Source organism: Colossoma macropomum, unplaced genomic scaffold, assembly GCF_904425465.1.
Source record: "Colossoma macropomum unplaced genomic scaffold, Colossoma_macropomum, whole genome shotgun sequence".
Lineage (NCBI taxonomy): Eukaryota > Metazoa > Chordata > Actinopteri > Characiformes > Serrasalmidae > Colossoma > Colossoma macropomum.
This window is the reverse complement of record NW_023494788.1, coordinates 16,471,764-16,486,074: the sequence shown is the minus strand read 5'-3', so window position 1 is coordinate 16,486,074 and position 14,311 is coordinate 16,471,764.

Sequence of the window (14,311 nt, the reverse complement as noted above, 5' to 3'; positions counted from 1 at the left end):
AGCCATCTAGATAAGCATCACCTGCAGCGGAGATCTAGGAGGAGTGCGCTGTGATTGAGCATGCATGCATAGCAAGAATGGAAGGACTCACTATGAAAGAGATAAGAGAATTAACTGCATCATGTATTTTTATAAGGTAAAACTATATGACTGAACTGGAATACTAGCTAGAAGCACTATAATACAAAGCATTTCATGTCCAAATACATTTTTGTTTAATTTGGACTCTTTGACAACCTTTAAAGTCAAATTCCACCAATTTCTCAAACTTTCTGCATAATTCAGTGGTTGAGATGTAGGTAAAGTCATGTAGAGTGGTTTGATGTCAGATAGTTAACTGTGGAGAAACCTAGAGACTTGAATTTCTTTACAATGGTGGTGATAGGAACCAGGGGTCATAATGTCTATAATGCAAATATAGACATCCAAAATGACCTGTACACTTGCACGTCTTATATGTAATGTTGTTTAAGAGTAAAATACGTAAATTGCCACTGTACCAATTGTCTTGTATTGTGCCTCATTTAAAAGCAGCCAGTGCTGAAACATTCCTTATAACTTCAGTGTGAATGGGCAAGGCTAAATTTGCTGTGAGCCAGAGAATATATGTAAATATGTTGGTTTTTTTGTGACATGAAAACAACAATGAAATGAGCCTTATTTGATAATATGGGCCATATGGACTGAGGAGTGAATGGTACATTTTAAAACTTTAACAATGTTCACATTACCATTTTATCTAAAATAGAACAGGACATTCAGTTTTCCAAGATCAGGGCCCTTTGAAGAAACTCACAGTGTAGTCTCTCTCCTACTTATTCCTAGAATCTCATTTGTCTGGCAGAACTGAGAACTATTTCTTATAAGCTCATTACAAAGCCCTTCTTTTTACCCATAAATAAAGACTCACAATTTATCTTTTTTCCAAACTACGCATGGTGTCTTTAGCCTAGGTATGAAAAAAGCAGTTCACTTTTCCAATTCCAGGCTCTGTGACTCTGACCACAGAGGGCTTTTTTTTATCTGAGCCAGATTGGACTTCCAGACCCTGCGGGGCAGTGATTCGGAGAGAGTGAGAGCGGCTTTGGGAGCAGTGGGCCAACAGGTCCTGCACTCCTCCGTCGAGATAATGAAGCAGACGGCGGGGTGCCAGACTGTGTTTATGGTCAAGCAGAGGCGCGGAGAGGGGTGTGGGGAATTCAGAGTCACACCTAACAGCCTGTGACAGGCTCTGAAATGACAGGGCTCAGCCTGGAGGCAGTCCGGCCAACGACTAGTGCCAGAATACAGGTGTAGGGAAAAGCTCACAAAGAGCAAATCAATTCAATCTGGGCTTCAGTGCGCAAATCAATTCAGCACTCTCTACCCTTAGGACGTAAAGCAGCAATGTAGGGCGAAAGATGGCTTTTTGAAGAGACAATCATTTTTAGGTCGAAGCAAGCGAGCAGCCACTAAATTCTGTGAGCAGGGACGTGATTGGGCTGTTCGGCCTGCGTTACATACAGTTGAGCATTGCCGCAGTGCAAGGATCACTGTTTTTGGTTGGAGGGGCCAGACATTAGAAGTTTAATTCAATAACCAGTTACATAATCAGTGTAGAGGTGAACCAATCAATCCGGTTAATAAGTAATGGAGGCTTATACCTCAGTAATTAGCATCGTGCAAACTGCAAACCTAGATCATCACATGCTTGCCTTAAAGTCCCAGGGAACACAGCGTGAAATATTAAAAATGTGTGTTTGGTACTGAAATCAAGTGTTATAGTAACAGGGGAATTCCATCATTTTTTCAAAATTTCTGCATAATTCAATTGCTGAGATATAAACAAAGTCATTCAGAGTGGTTTGATGTGAAATGGTCCATTGCAGAGAAACTTCTCAGACTCAGATTTCTTTACAGTGGTGGTGATAGAAGGCAGGGGTTGGGATACAATGCAAATATAGCCATTTTATTTACTATCTAAAACAACTATTGAACCTACACATGTTTCCTGAGTTTTTCTGTGTATTGCTCATAGTGGTAAAATACACACACACACACACACACACACACACACACACACACACACATATATATTACCTAAACTGCTTTTCCTTCTGGGTCACAGTGGGGCTGGAGCCTACCCCAGCGGTCATTGGGCGGAAAGCAGGAAATACCCTGGACAGTTCGCCAGTCCATTGCAGGGAAAACACACAGACATACACAATCACACACACATTCATACCAAGGGGCAATTTAGCATGTCCTGTGGGAGGAAACCGGAGTACCCGGAAGAAACCCTCACACGGGGAGAACATGCAAACTCCACACTGAAAGGTTGCCTGGCTGGGGAATCGAACCCAGGCCCTTCTTGCTGTGAGGTGACAGTGGTACATGGTAAAATAGTCATGAAAAAAAATATATATTTTCTTCAATTTCTTTAGGTATTATTTTACCTTACAACATCCTGCATGTACCTCTCCACCATTAATGGACATAAATTTAGGCTTCCTTGGACTTTATAGCATGTTGACTAATCTCAAGTAGACTTACTCATGTGGTTTCTGACACAGTATGAGACATGGTTTCTAGAAAGATATACAAAAAGAAATGTGGGCTTCAATATCGCCACTACTACAGTTTCAGCTAGGCTGCTTTTGTCCAGCGTTCACTATTTGCTGTGATACGAGTAGGCCAGGTACGTTACATTAAGCATCTCTGTTTTGATGCAACAGAATGGGTAAAAGAATAAATTCATATCTGCATACGCGCAAGATAGATTAGATTTTATACAATGATGTGCTAGTGAAAGTTCTTTGACCACACCCCCCACCCCACCTCACCGCTCAAAAAGAAAAAAAATATGTATATATGTATATATATAAAATAGCTGCCCTGCCCCATTCCGGGTTCCATGCCAGTGTATATACTGTGGACAGGACAATCAGTTTCAACATGCTCTGTTGGCCAAACAAGTAAAAAAAGATTTTCTATTCAAGACAAGATTCAAGATTGTCTATTCCAGACAAGTATTAATAGTCATGGAGGATGAGGATGGTGGTGTTCCCGCAAACCTCACTAAATTACTTGCATTTTTTGTACTGCTAAGAGCAAGGGTCCATTACTTCCCAAGCAGCCGAAAGTGTTTTCTCATCCACAGTTAGACACTGTTACTTTATGATGCCACACTGAAGGCTGATACTCTCCTGAAAGCACCACTCATGGGGCTGTAACCTCTAAATCAGTGAGCTTTCCACACCTCCATGTGTCAGACTACGGAAAACAACCTGGGGAGAATGAAATACAGTATCTCAGGTGACGAAAACCTAGATCTATATAACACCATCCCAATGGTTTTTTCTTCCACACAGCATGAACAGATACCATGGGTATACTAAACGCTATAGGACCTGTGTAAAAATGACAGATAAGTAAAGTAAATAAATGAATAAAGCTTGTGGGTTTTAAGAATAGTTGTGGGAAGAGGAGCTTGTTCAGCTTACACAACAGCTACACAACATGTCATTTGTTAATTGTTGTCACAATACTGACATTTGTAGTACTGAGATTACTGAAGGCATCAATAATTCTAAAGTGTGCTGTGAGCACCTCAGACTTTCCAGAGTTTCTGTGGGCGTTATAACTAGGGCTGCAACAACTAATCAATTGCAACAATTATCGATAGCATCAATAATAAAAATCACTGGCAACAATTCTTGTTATCGATTAGCTGTCTTGATTACAGTTGTGCTCCTCATTTACTTGAAATGAAAAATGTTAAATTTTCTATGTTTTCATGTAGGACGCCTGGCCCTGCATGTCTGACATGGCTGATGACTGAGCGGCTTCTGTGTGCTTGGTAATATCAAGTTTGATTGCATGATCTTAGCAACCACACAAGCAAATTAATTTATTGTTGCTTTACTATTATAGAAGAAATCTTGCAAACTAATATTTTCATTTGTTTAGTGCAATGCAAAAGGAATCTTGTGGCATTGTTGATAAAAGTATGATTTAGAAGGTAGGATAGGTATTTTTGTTTGAAAGAGCTTTGTGCCTAAAGAGAAATAATAATTGTATTACATGAAATATTTAGTTATTGACAGACTACTGGCCACACTTTTCCTGAGGAATTAATTAATTGAAGCCATAACGAACCGATTAACCGGTTAACTGATTACAAAAGTCATCGCTAGTTGCAGTTCTAGTTGTAATGAATTAAGTCACTTGATCCAATTAATATAAACCATTTTGGTTCAAATGTAATCAAATGTAATGCATCAGTCTTCTATTTTACATACCAAAAACAGTCATGATTCAATGTACCATGACCGTTTTCCAACTTTTCCTTATCCCTTATTACAAGCTGGGTTTGTTACTGTTCTTTGAAGACTGATGTATGCAAACAACCTCAGTTTGGATTGGCTGCCCTGCCCTGTTCAGTCCAGGTTGAAATACTACTTAGAACTTAAATGTAAATGGGTGGATATGTGGAAATTAGTTTCTTTTTGTGGCAACAAAAAACACAGAATTCCAAATGAGCAGTTTTTACAGCATAATTTCCAGAAATGGGCTGTTTGGACTGGAGAATGAATGCTACAATTTGAAGCTGTCAATGGTTTACATAATACATCAAAGAAAGTGAGGAAAGTTCTCCATGGTATAGGCCTTTTCATATACTGCAAGGGGAACGTGTAGCAATATAATTGTGATACGGCATTTAGTCCATATCCTGCAGCTCCAGTTTCTGCAGAGGACAGAGTCAAAAGAAAACGGTTAGGAGCAGTATGTGAGTAGTTGCAGGTATGATCTATAAATGGTGAATGAGACAGGAGCAGCATGTAGACGTCTGGCAGGGCTCAGGTTAGGAGAAGAGAGGGACTGAAGAGGCTTGGGCAGACAGAGATAGGCTTTGATATGGGCGTGAGAATGGGGGATGTTCAGCAGGCTGAGTAGTTCTGACACTGATAGATCACCTCTGGCTGACAAGCAGCTCAGTAATGGCAGTTTATCACAGCCAGGCAGCAGGCTACACACTCCGGTGCGTGCGCACACACATACACACACTCACACACACATACATTCCAATAAAACTTGGACAAAGGGCACACTTACACCTCCCCTACAGACATATTTTGTAAGGCCTAGATGTCCTGAACTAAAAGTCATACAGACTTCAATCACCTCTCTAAATACACCACTGAGCCCCAGCCAAAAATACAGGATACCTGTAGCGCTACTCCAGCTTTTCATGGTAGTGCTTTACTTCAGCACTGCTACATAACACTGGCAGAACTGTGCCATAAACAAGACAGATACTATAATGTTTGATGAACATTTAGACAATAGGACACAAGAGGGAGGTTGTAATCATGAGTGCACAACCTAGGGTGTTCTATAGTTTTTTTTCAGTTCTGCAAAGTAAAAAAGTAAAGCAAAGGAGCTCCAAAAATGTTTTAAATGTGCTTTAATATTGGAAATTCCTTCTGCCAAAAAAGTAACATCCCTTTGTGTTGCTGATAACACAGTAAAGTAAATTTTATTTATATTTTATGTTACATTGGATATTTCACTTTCTCTCCTCACTTTCTGATGAGATAAACTTCCAAAATTGGTCTTACTTTTGTTAAATCATTATAAATACCAATACATGACCATCTAAAAAGTCATGAATCTCCAATATTTCACTTTGCCAAAGTTGGCTTACTCTTGTCAAATCAGCTTTACTGATAACAGTTTCCATTGTTTTAGAAATAAACCAAAGCAGGACAAAGTAGCAACTTTTAAGCCAGCAAACATCCAAACTGTGTTCTTTTCAGCAATAAACATTACACAACAGCTTGTTGCAGAGGCAGCAACCCAGAAAAAGATCTGACAGCAGCCCTGGCTACAGCAGCAGTAACACTCTTTTGTAGTACAAGTATATGCAGAACAAAACAGCTGATGTTTGTAAACATCAGTATTTCAGTGTATTATAATAACAGTGATGATGCCTTCTAAACTAACCGACACTCATGACCAGGTTAGCCGTTGCTGATGAGAACTGTTGTAACACAACTTCACTGGCTTCAAGATTGGATTGGTTATAAAGAGTTCAGTAGGTTAGCCTTAAACAAAAAAAGACATTTTTTTGAGTGAAAGGTGTTAATAGCTAAAACTGACAGCTAAATGCTAACAGCTAACAGCTAGCAGTGAGCCATTGTATCTGGGCAATGTCATGACATCATATCTCTGCCTTCAAAGTGCATCTCAAATGAGATTCAGTTGCAAGTACCTTCATCAAAATGGCCTTCTAAGGCACTGACTTAAGAGACAGCATAGACAGCACGGCATCGAGACAGCTGCCTTCAGTTTTTGACAGCCATTTTCTGCTTTTCCCCAATGCTGAACACTGGAGGAATGCTGTCTCCCCTTGTATTAAAGAATCTCTGATAATGTTTCAGAAATGCACATCACATCACCTTAGTTTTTAAGGGACCGCTTAAAAAGTGCATAAGACATTTCCCATGTATTTAGTTAAAAGAATAAAAAAACACATTAAATAGCTTGTAGTAACGAGATTGGATTCCTTTAAGCCTACTACAAATCTCAGTTAAGTCCCAGCCAGTTTCTTTACAGCAAGTGATTTGACGTGATTTTGCTTCCTTTTAGCTAAATACATGAGAATACATCACTTTTCAGGTGGTCCACCAATGACAAAAGCATTGGACACCTGCATTTCTGAAACATTTTGTACTGCGAAATTTAACAAAGGACAATTTTGTAATATATTTGTAGTGTCTTCTCAGGAATGGAAAAATGTAGGTTTGATTATTTTTGGATGTGCAGTTCATGAGAAACTGAGAAACGTACTGACGGCTAACTACAATACATTAATACATTTGTTGTGAAAAAAAATATGCTTCTCACCCAATCAGAATGAGCCATTGGAACTAACTGTTGCATATATGGCATATGTCATGACTATTGCCAGTAATGGTAACATGACACTGTTATATTACTGAACAAAATCTATCATGACAGCTCATGACAAAATATGACATCTGCCATGACATGTTTATGGTGTGGTTATGTCAGTGTCAGCAGGTTTCAAGTAAAGTGTTCATAATTAAAAAACAAATGCTCCCCTTCTTTAACACTATCCATAAGTGAGGCTGTGACATGACGGGGCACGAGCCGAAGCAAACTAGACGAATGATAATTGAACAATCTATGGGAGGGTAATTCTACTCATTTGTGCAGACAAGTCATTATCTTCAAAAGACACATATTTATAAATGACTGGGTAGCCACTGCAAATGAGAGCTTTCAACATTCCTCACCCATTAAGTGGGTGTAAACTACTTTTCATCATCTTACATGATGGAAGAAGCAGGTTATTTCCTTTATTTCCTGCCTCGGGCCCCCTTTTTCGCTCAGAGCCATATCTATGATTAAATCGGATGTTTTAGGCCCGAATTTACTTTGGGGCGAGGAAAGAAAAACTCCTGGCTGACAGCACTTCGGAGAGACACGTTAATTGCGCCAATGATTATCAGGCAGGATCTATTGCTGCCTCATATTTATCGGTGTGTCCACTTTTCATTATGGTGTTCATTACCAGGCATAAATAATGTACATAAATGTGCCTGCGCTCCTCGACACACTCCATAATATTGCCAAGCGATATCCATCTTGTCTGCAGTTATCAGACATTACCTTACTGAATTATGTCTATTAGTTGCTTTCCGGCTTGCTTTCCCATCAGCCCTTTTTCCGCGGCGACGACAGCATTAACTTTTAGGTTTATTGCATCTTCTTTACCCAACATAGACCATTAATCTGCTTAATGGCTACCATGACCCCTTTCATCCAATTTCATAAACTAAAAAATATTAATAAAGCACATTAAAGCCTCTATTGTACAGAATCTTTTCATAAATCAGAAGGCACTTTTAAATGGATTGGCTTGGGTGAAGGGAGGGCCGCAGGTTACACTTATTCCTCTTGTTTATTTTATGAGCTGAGCCTTTTAAAGGAAGACATCTGCTTAGCATTTTAGTACCAGAACCTTAAATCAGAGCAAACGAGGGCTCTTTGCTACCAAAAAGTCTCCTCTGCTGAACAAAATCAAGCTTTTCTTATTTTTCGCTGTAAAGTTTGGTTATAAGGTATTACTTTATAGCTTTTATTGGAGCAAAGGCTCATGGAATAAGATGGTGCCCCTGTGGGGCTGTTTGCTGTGGTAATGGTTTTTGTTACAGTATGAAATGGCTATATAAAGCAGCCTCAGCTGTGGTGGTAGGAATACAGCTTTTCTTGAGGTACGCAACACTTGTTGAAGGGTAAAATTGTGTCTTCTCCACTATGCATTAAAAAAGTGGCGTGACTGTATTAATGAGGATATGAAGCTGAAGCCAGGCATATGCATGCACTGAAATATGTTTTATGATGTGTGGACCTGGCAAGCCATGGTATTAGGAATTACAGCATTCAGTGCCCTGGGTCTAAGGCCGCTGAAATCAGCTAGACACTGCAGAGACTAATCCCTTTGATCAGACCCCGCCTGCCACCTTGTCATAACTCCTGAGTGTCTACGAGCCCATATACCACCACACCAAATCCCAGCACAGAGCTTTCCTCACATCAGCATCAGGGCATAAATGCAACCCACACAGCACTATTTTTAAGGATATTAGTTCACACTGCAGGTAAAAGACCCCAGTCCAATTTTGTTCATACAGTATTGTGCAAAAGTCAGAGACCACCCATCAACTATTTCATTTAAAGTTAACTGTTTTTCAGGAGATATTTCTGAGGAGATTAAATGATTAGATGTAAGACAATTCTCTTGCATAAAGAAAGAGTTTCCAAAACTGAATTTATATACTGCCCCAATCAGATAAACAGCACTTTCATCTTTGAGAGATAAGTGAAAATCAAGCTCCACTATTGCTTCAGATTGGAAAAAATCCACAGATGTTTGTGTCCATCCTTCAACTGTGCAAAGACACCAACACATTGAAAGGATGTGTAGCTATCAAGAAGCCATAACTGAGAATAACAATAACTGTGGACTGACCACCCCAGAGCTTGGACCTCGATATCACTGAATGTATTTGGGATTACTTGGATTATGAGAAGCAGAAAATGCAACCAATTTCTGAGACTGAACTTTGGAGGTGTGGAAACATATCCCTGCAGATTTCTTTGAAAAACTGAAAGCAAGTCTCCTGAAGAGAACTGAAGAGTTTCATTCCAAAATGCACAACAGCTGACTTTCAAGAATTTTCATTTTTTTCATGATATACATTGTTGTGGCCTTTACAATCCAAGAAATATAAATGCTATATTATGATCAATAACACCTTTATTGTGCAAATGTCAGTGTGTTTTCCATTATATGTCAGTTGTTATTCTTTTAAAAAAAAAATCATATCCAACATAGTTACAAACAGCATTATGGAATGAAACTCCTCCATTAATAAAGGCAAAGCGTGGGTGCACTGGATACTGAAAAGCTGATATTTTTATTATATTTAGCTGTTACCGCTTCAGTATAATTTTCTGTTAAATGTTTGTTTGCTGCTCTTTTTCCTGACTCTGAAAAATGAGTAACTTGTCCTTACTGTCAGTTTTAACTTGAAATTAAACAAGTGAAGGGGAGTCTCTAAATTTTGCTCGGCACCGTACAGTCTTGGATGAAGGCCACATACAAATCAAGCAGAAAATCAGTATATTTTTTCACATATTTGAGTAATAAATTGGAGCCGAGCACTTAATCCTGTGGTGTGAGCATAGCCTCAAGCATATAAAAATGTGGTTTAAACCCAAACACACAGCATTGCTAGGCAGGTGTAGCCTAGGATAATGATGGATGAATGTAATGCGACAGGTAATGTGACCTTTGTGAAAAGAGTGGGACCCTTGGAACACAATGTAAAAGGTGAGATAGGGAGCTAAAACTGATAGTAACCAGCACTTGACATTCAGAGAACTGTTTCTGGAGACGTGTAAGTCAATAGACCGCTACAACAATAGAAACATTAAAAGGCTCCTTCTGCATAAGCAAACAGTTTTGTCTCAGAGACAGAATTTTAACCGGTGCCAAAAGATGTATGAGGATGGAATGATCATGTTTTCAGCATTCACAAAAGACTTGTGGCACAGGAACCAGGGACATTAGTGATTTCACCCAAAGAACTTACACAAATGTTTACTCCATAAGCAAGAAAACAGACATACAGAGCAGAAGATGGACAAAGAAAAAAATACTCTGAGGTGAGAAGCTGTAGACAAGCTCTACTGAATAATGTAGCAGAGCCAGGAGGTGTACCTCTGGAATGCTCTTACCTTTATTCATTTTCTACACACATATCACTCACTCCACTCCATCCAGCACTTTGTTTTCTAAAGGAATATTCAACATTTCCAGATAAGCACATGCGGAAGCGCATAAGCCTCATCGGCAGGTCTCTTGTACATGAAATAGGAATCAAACGTACGGCAGCATGCATAAGCAATCAGCATAACCTCACATCCCAGCATCTATATTCAAAGGGAGCGCCTATTAACATTCCAGCTGGAGATCAGAGGGATTACACTGATATGTATTGTATCCAATTCCGAGCACGTTAGCTAGTGTTGATTTTAATATCAAAGCCCCTCCATCATTAAGAGAAGCAGTCAAGATCTCATTATTGTGCAATGAAGGGCGAGGCATGGAGCACACCTGCCAATTATGGAACTCATTTACCTAGACAAAGCCGAGCTAGCCAGAAGACCAGAGGACTATGGATTTCAGAGATGTGGGGTAGAATGGACACAAGGGCAGAGAAACATTCGAACCCCAGGCTTTGATCTCTCCCTGTCTATGTCAATCTTCGCAACTCAAGTGGGCCTGGACGATTTTCAAACGACTACTCTAGTTCCTCAATTATGTCTATGATTAAGCCTGGGGGATGCAATCAAATGGTGCTACTTAGGTGGCCCACAAATTAGCACTAAGATATCTCCCAGTTTAAGATATGTTCCCTCAGCTTTGCTGGAGCTCTAAATCGCATGATTGTTCAGGCGGCAAACTGGGCCAAGCCAAAACTTATCCTAAAAGCCAGTGTCCTTCCTTTCATCTTTACCCTTGGCAACCTCTCAGGCATAATATGAGTTGCAAAAGGATTTAATTTGAGAAATTACAAAACAGCAGGGCTCGGGAGCCCCACAGGTGGCGCAGGCCAAATCCCCCCTTACCAATTTCAAATAACAACGTTAAGCAAAGACAATCTGTAGCGCGGAGGGATGATGAAACCTTGCACCGCGCCTTAGGTGAGATTTGGTTCAGCGTTCTGTTTGACCTCCTACAGCGAGGTTTGACATGCAAGGACACGCACACACAAAAATGTGCCATTAAAAAAAATCAGTCTTGCTATAGTCGCAGAGTGGCCCTCATCAGCACATCAAAAGCCGCATTAGCATTCCACTGAAGCTGCCTTTTGTTTCAGCCACATTATACTTCAGCAAACAAATGATCGCCATTGACTGGCCCAGTGTGGAGCTGTCCATGTTCAACAGCTGAAAACAAAAGACTTTGACAAAGGCATTCTCTCTCGGGTCTATAGAGTGCTGCAGTCCAGGAGTGGTTGTGCTGGAAATAAAGATCCTATAATCAGGAGAGGTTTTTGTTTTGTTATTGTAAATGACACCCTCGACTGAAAACATATCCTATTTACAGTAATGTGTAAAAGTTAGAGGCTGCACTGCATTCATTTAACCTCCAGTTAAAATAACTGTTAAGTATTATTTATTTCAGTATATATTTCTGAGGAGATTAGATAGAAGATCATCTACTTGCATGAGAAATGGCACAGTCAAAGGAAAATGGGTGAAAAGGCAAAATTATTTAAAAGTATAGAGAAAATGTGACTCCTAACTATCGAGCATGACCAAAGCTGTTACAACCAGATGAACAGAACTTAAAACTTGCATATTTGACATAGAGGAGAAAATTAAGCTCCACTCTTGCTTCAGATCTGAAAAAATTCACAGGGTTTTCTGTCTAGAAGAACACTCAGCGCTGTGGGTCTGAAAGGATGTTTAGGTGTCAAAAAGCTGTGAAAAAACTGAGAAGAAATTTGCATATGTTTGGTATTATGTGGATCATGAGAAGCCAAAAATGCAACCAACCTCCAAGAAAAAAATATCCCTGCAGATTTCCTTAAAAACTCAAAGCAAGTCTCCCAAAAAGAGCAGAAGCTATAATAAAGGCTAATACTGCACTACTCCATAAATACGGCAAACATATGATGTCATATTTAGTTGTTAAGGCTTCTGTGCGTTTCTGTTAAATATATCTTCTTTTTTTCCTGATGCTGAAAAATGAATAACTTTTACATACTAGTCTTTTGACTGGATATTAAATAAACAACGGTGGTAACACAACAGTAACACAAAAACCTACCACACACATATTCTCTATTCACAAGATCAATAATAACTGGGTAGAGGAACTGACAGATGATGTATATTTGATGTTTAGGCATGCTCTGTGAGTGAGAAGGTCCAACTATTCTTTCATTCATTCATGCTTTGTATCTCTGCAGCAATGATGAGTTTACAGCCATCGATGGACGTGGCTGTTACATGTCCACATCAGTAGCTCTCACTTCAGATATGTACATACAAGATGAGAGAGAGCCAGGCTATCTCTACTGGACCTCCAGCATCTGGGCTGCTGGAATCGATCTTCTCTCACTTATCCATTTTCATGACCGAGATATGGATCGCTCCAGTTCTATGGAGTTCTACCTACTAATAAGACAGAGGTCCAGCACAAACCCCACTTACATGAGGACGAAATATATCCCACAGAAAATAGGATTTTACGGTGCATAGACTCATATTGTACCGCAGGCATGACTGCTAACATTGGCATCAATATTGCCAGCCAAGAAATCCACGTAGTTATTATTTCATCGTAACAGAATTTTATAAGGTCAACCAGATCTTGGGAAGCAACTTGAAACTCTTCTTTTCCACAGGAAATAACCATCTGCTCCTGCACTCTCTTTCTGTATTCTCACAACACTCCATCATGGACATTTGATGACCTTCACCAAACCTCAGAGACAGAGTGAGAGACATGAGCAGGCCCCACACACAGAGGGCAGATGAGAGAGGGAGCTTTGTGTATTCCTCACATGTGTCCGCGACCTGGCCCAGCATAGTGTGGAGGAACCTGCAGACCTCATTACTTCATTACAGCCTAGGCCTGACCTCCCCCTGAGCCACACTCTTTGACCGCCCTCGGGCCTGACTGGATGTGGGTTGAAAGGACTGCAGAGGCTGATTCAGCTGCATTGATCTGCCTGACCTCTATAAGACTGTCCATGACAGCAAAACTCATGCTAGTCCTCATGCTAATAAAACCACATATACCATCTTATAACACACACAAGCTCTGAAACTTAAGCTTCCAGTTTGGCCTAAAGCTTAAGAATTTAAGGCTGTGCTGACAGAAAAAAAAGAATGAATCTAATGCTGCCAGCTCCAGGTCCTGCAGATGACAGCAACTATAGTTCTGGTTACTCAGTTCCATTTACTTCAGTACAGTTTTGATGGCTTTTGTACTAGATGAGCATTTTTAAAGGACAATACTCATAAGTGAGTACATAGTACTCACTTATAGTTATGTTGTAACTGAAGTTTGGGGGGAGGAACATGCCTGAAACCCCTCCTTCTTCCAACCTAACGCCCTATAAATTCACATCCTCACCTTCCATTCCCATGGCGAAGGGTTTGCAATGGCCATCACCACCCCATCTCCTCCCTGTTCCTCAGTCCTACATCAGTCCTGGCCTTCCAGCTACAGGCAGAAGCTGCCCAGAACTCCAGCCCAGTTTCTCAAGTTCTCCTCCCTCCCTCAATCAGTCTTCCCTCATACCACCACTATATTATATATATATATATATATACTGCTATCCAACAATATAACATTTCCCTTTCAGTGTAGAAAGGGTGTAGTACTAGGCTTAATCCCTGTTTGGGAAACCAACCCCTGCTGTTGCTTCTTTCCTACTGTCAATACTTCAGTAGTCTTGTCTGCTGGTTCGATAACAGCTTCCGAGACCTCAATGTCTCCAAGACTGGGAATCGGTGTATAGAAGACAAAATGAAAGGAGGCAGCTCAGGTCCTGCATACAATCCAATCAGCACAAAGGGTCAGGAAGTGGAGTAGGTCATGTACTTCAAATATTTGTTAACAGTAATCGATAATAAGCTCGCCTTTCAGGACAAGGTGGACAACATCTATAAGAAAGCAATGTAGTTCCTTGCTGTTCTCTGGAAGTTGAGGAGCTTT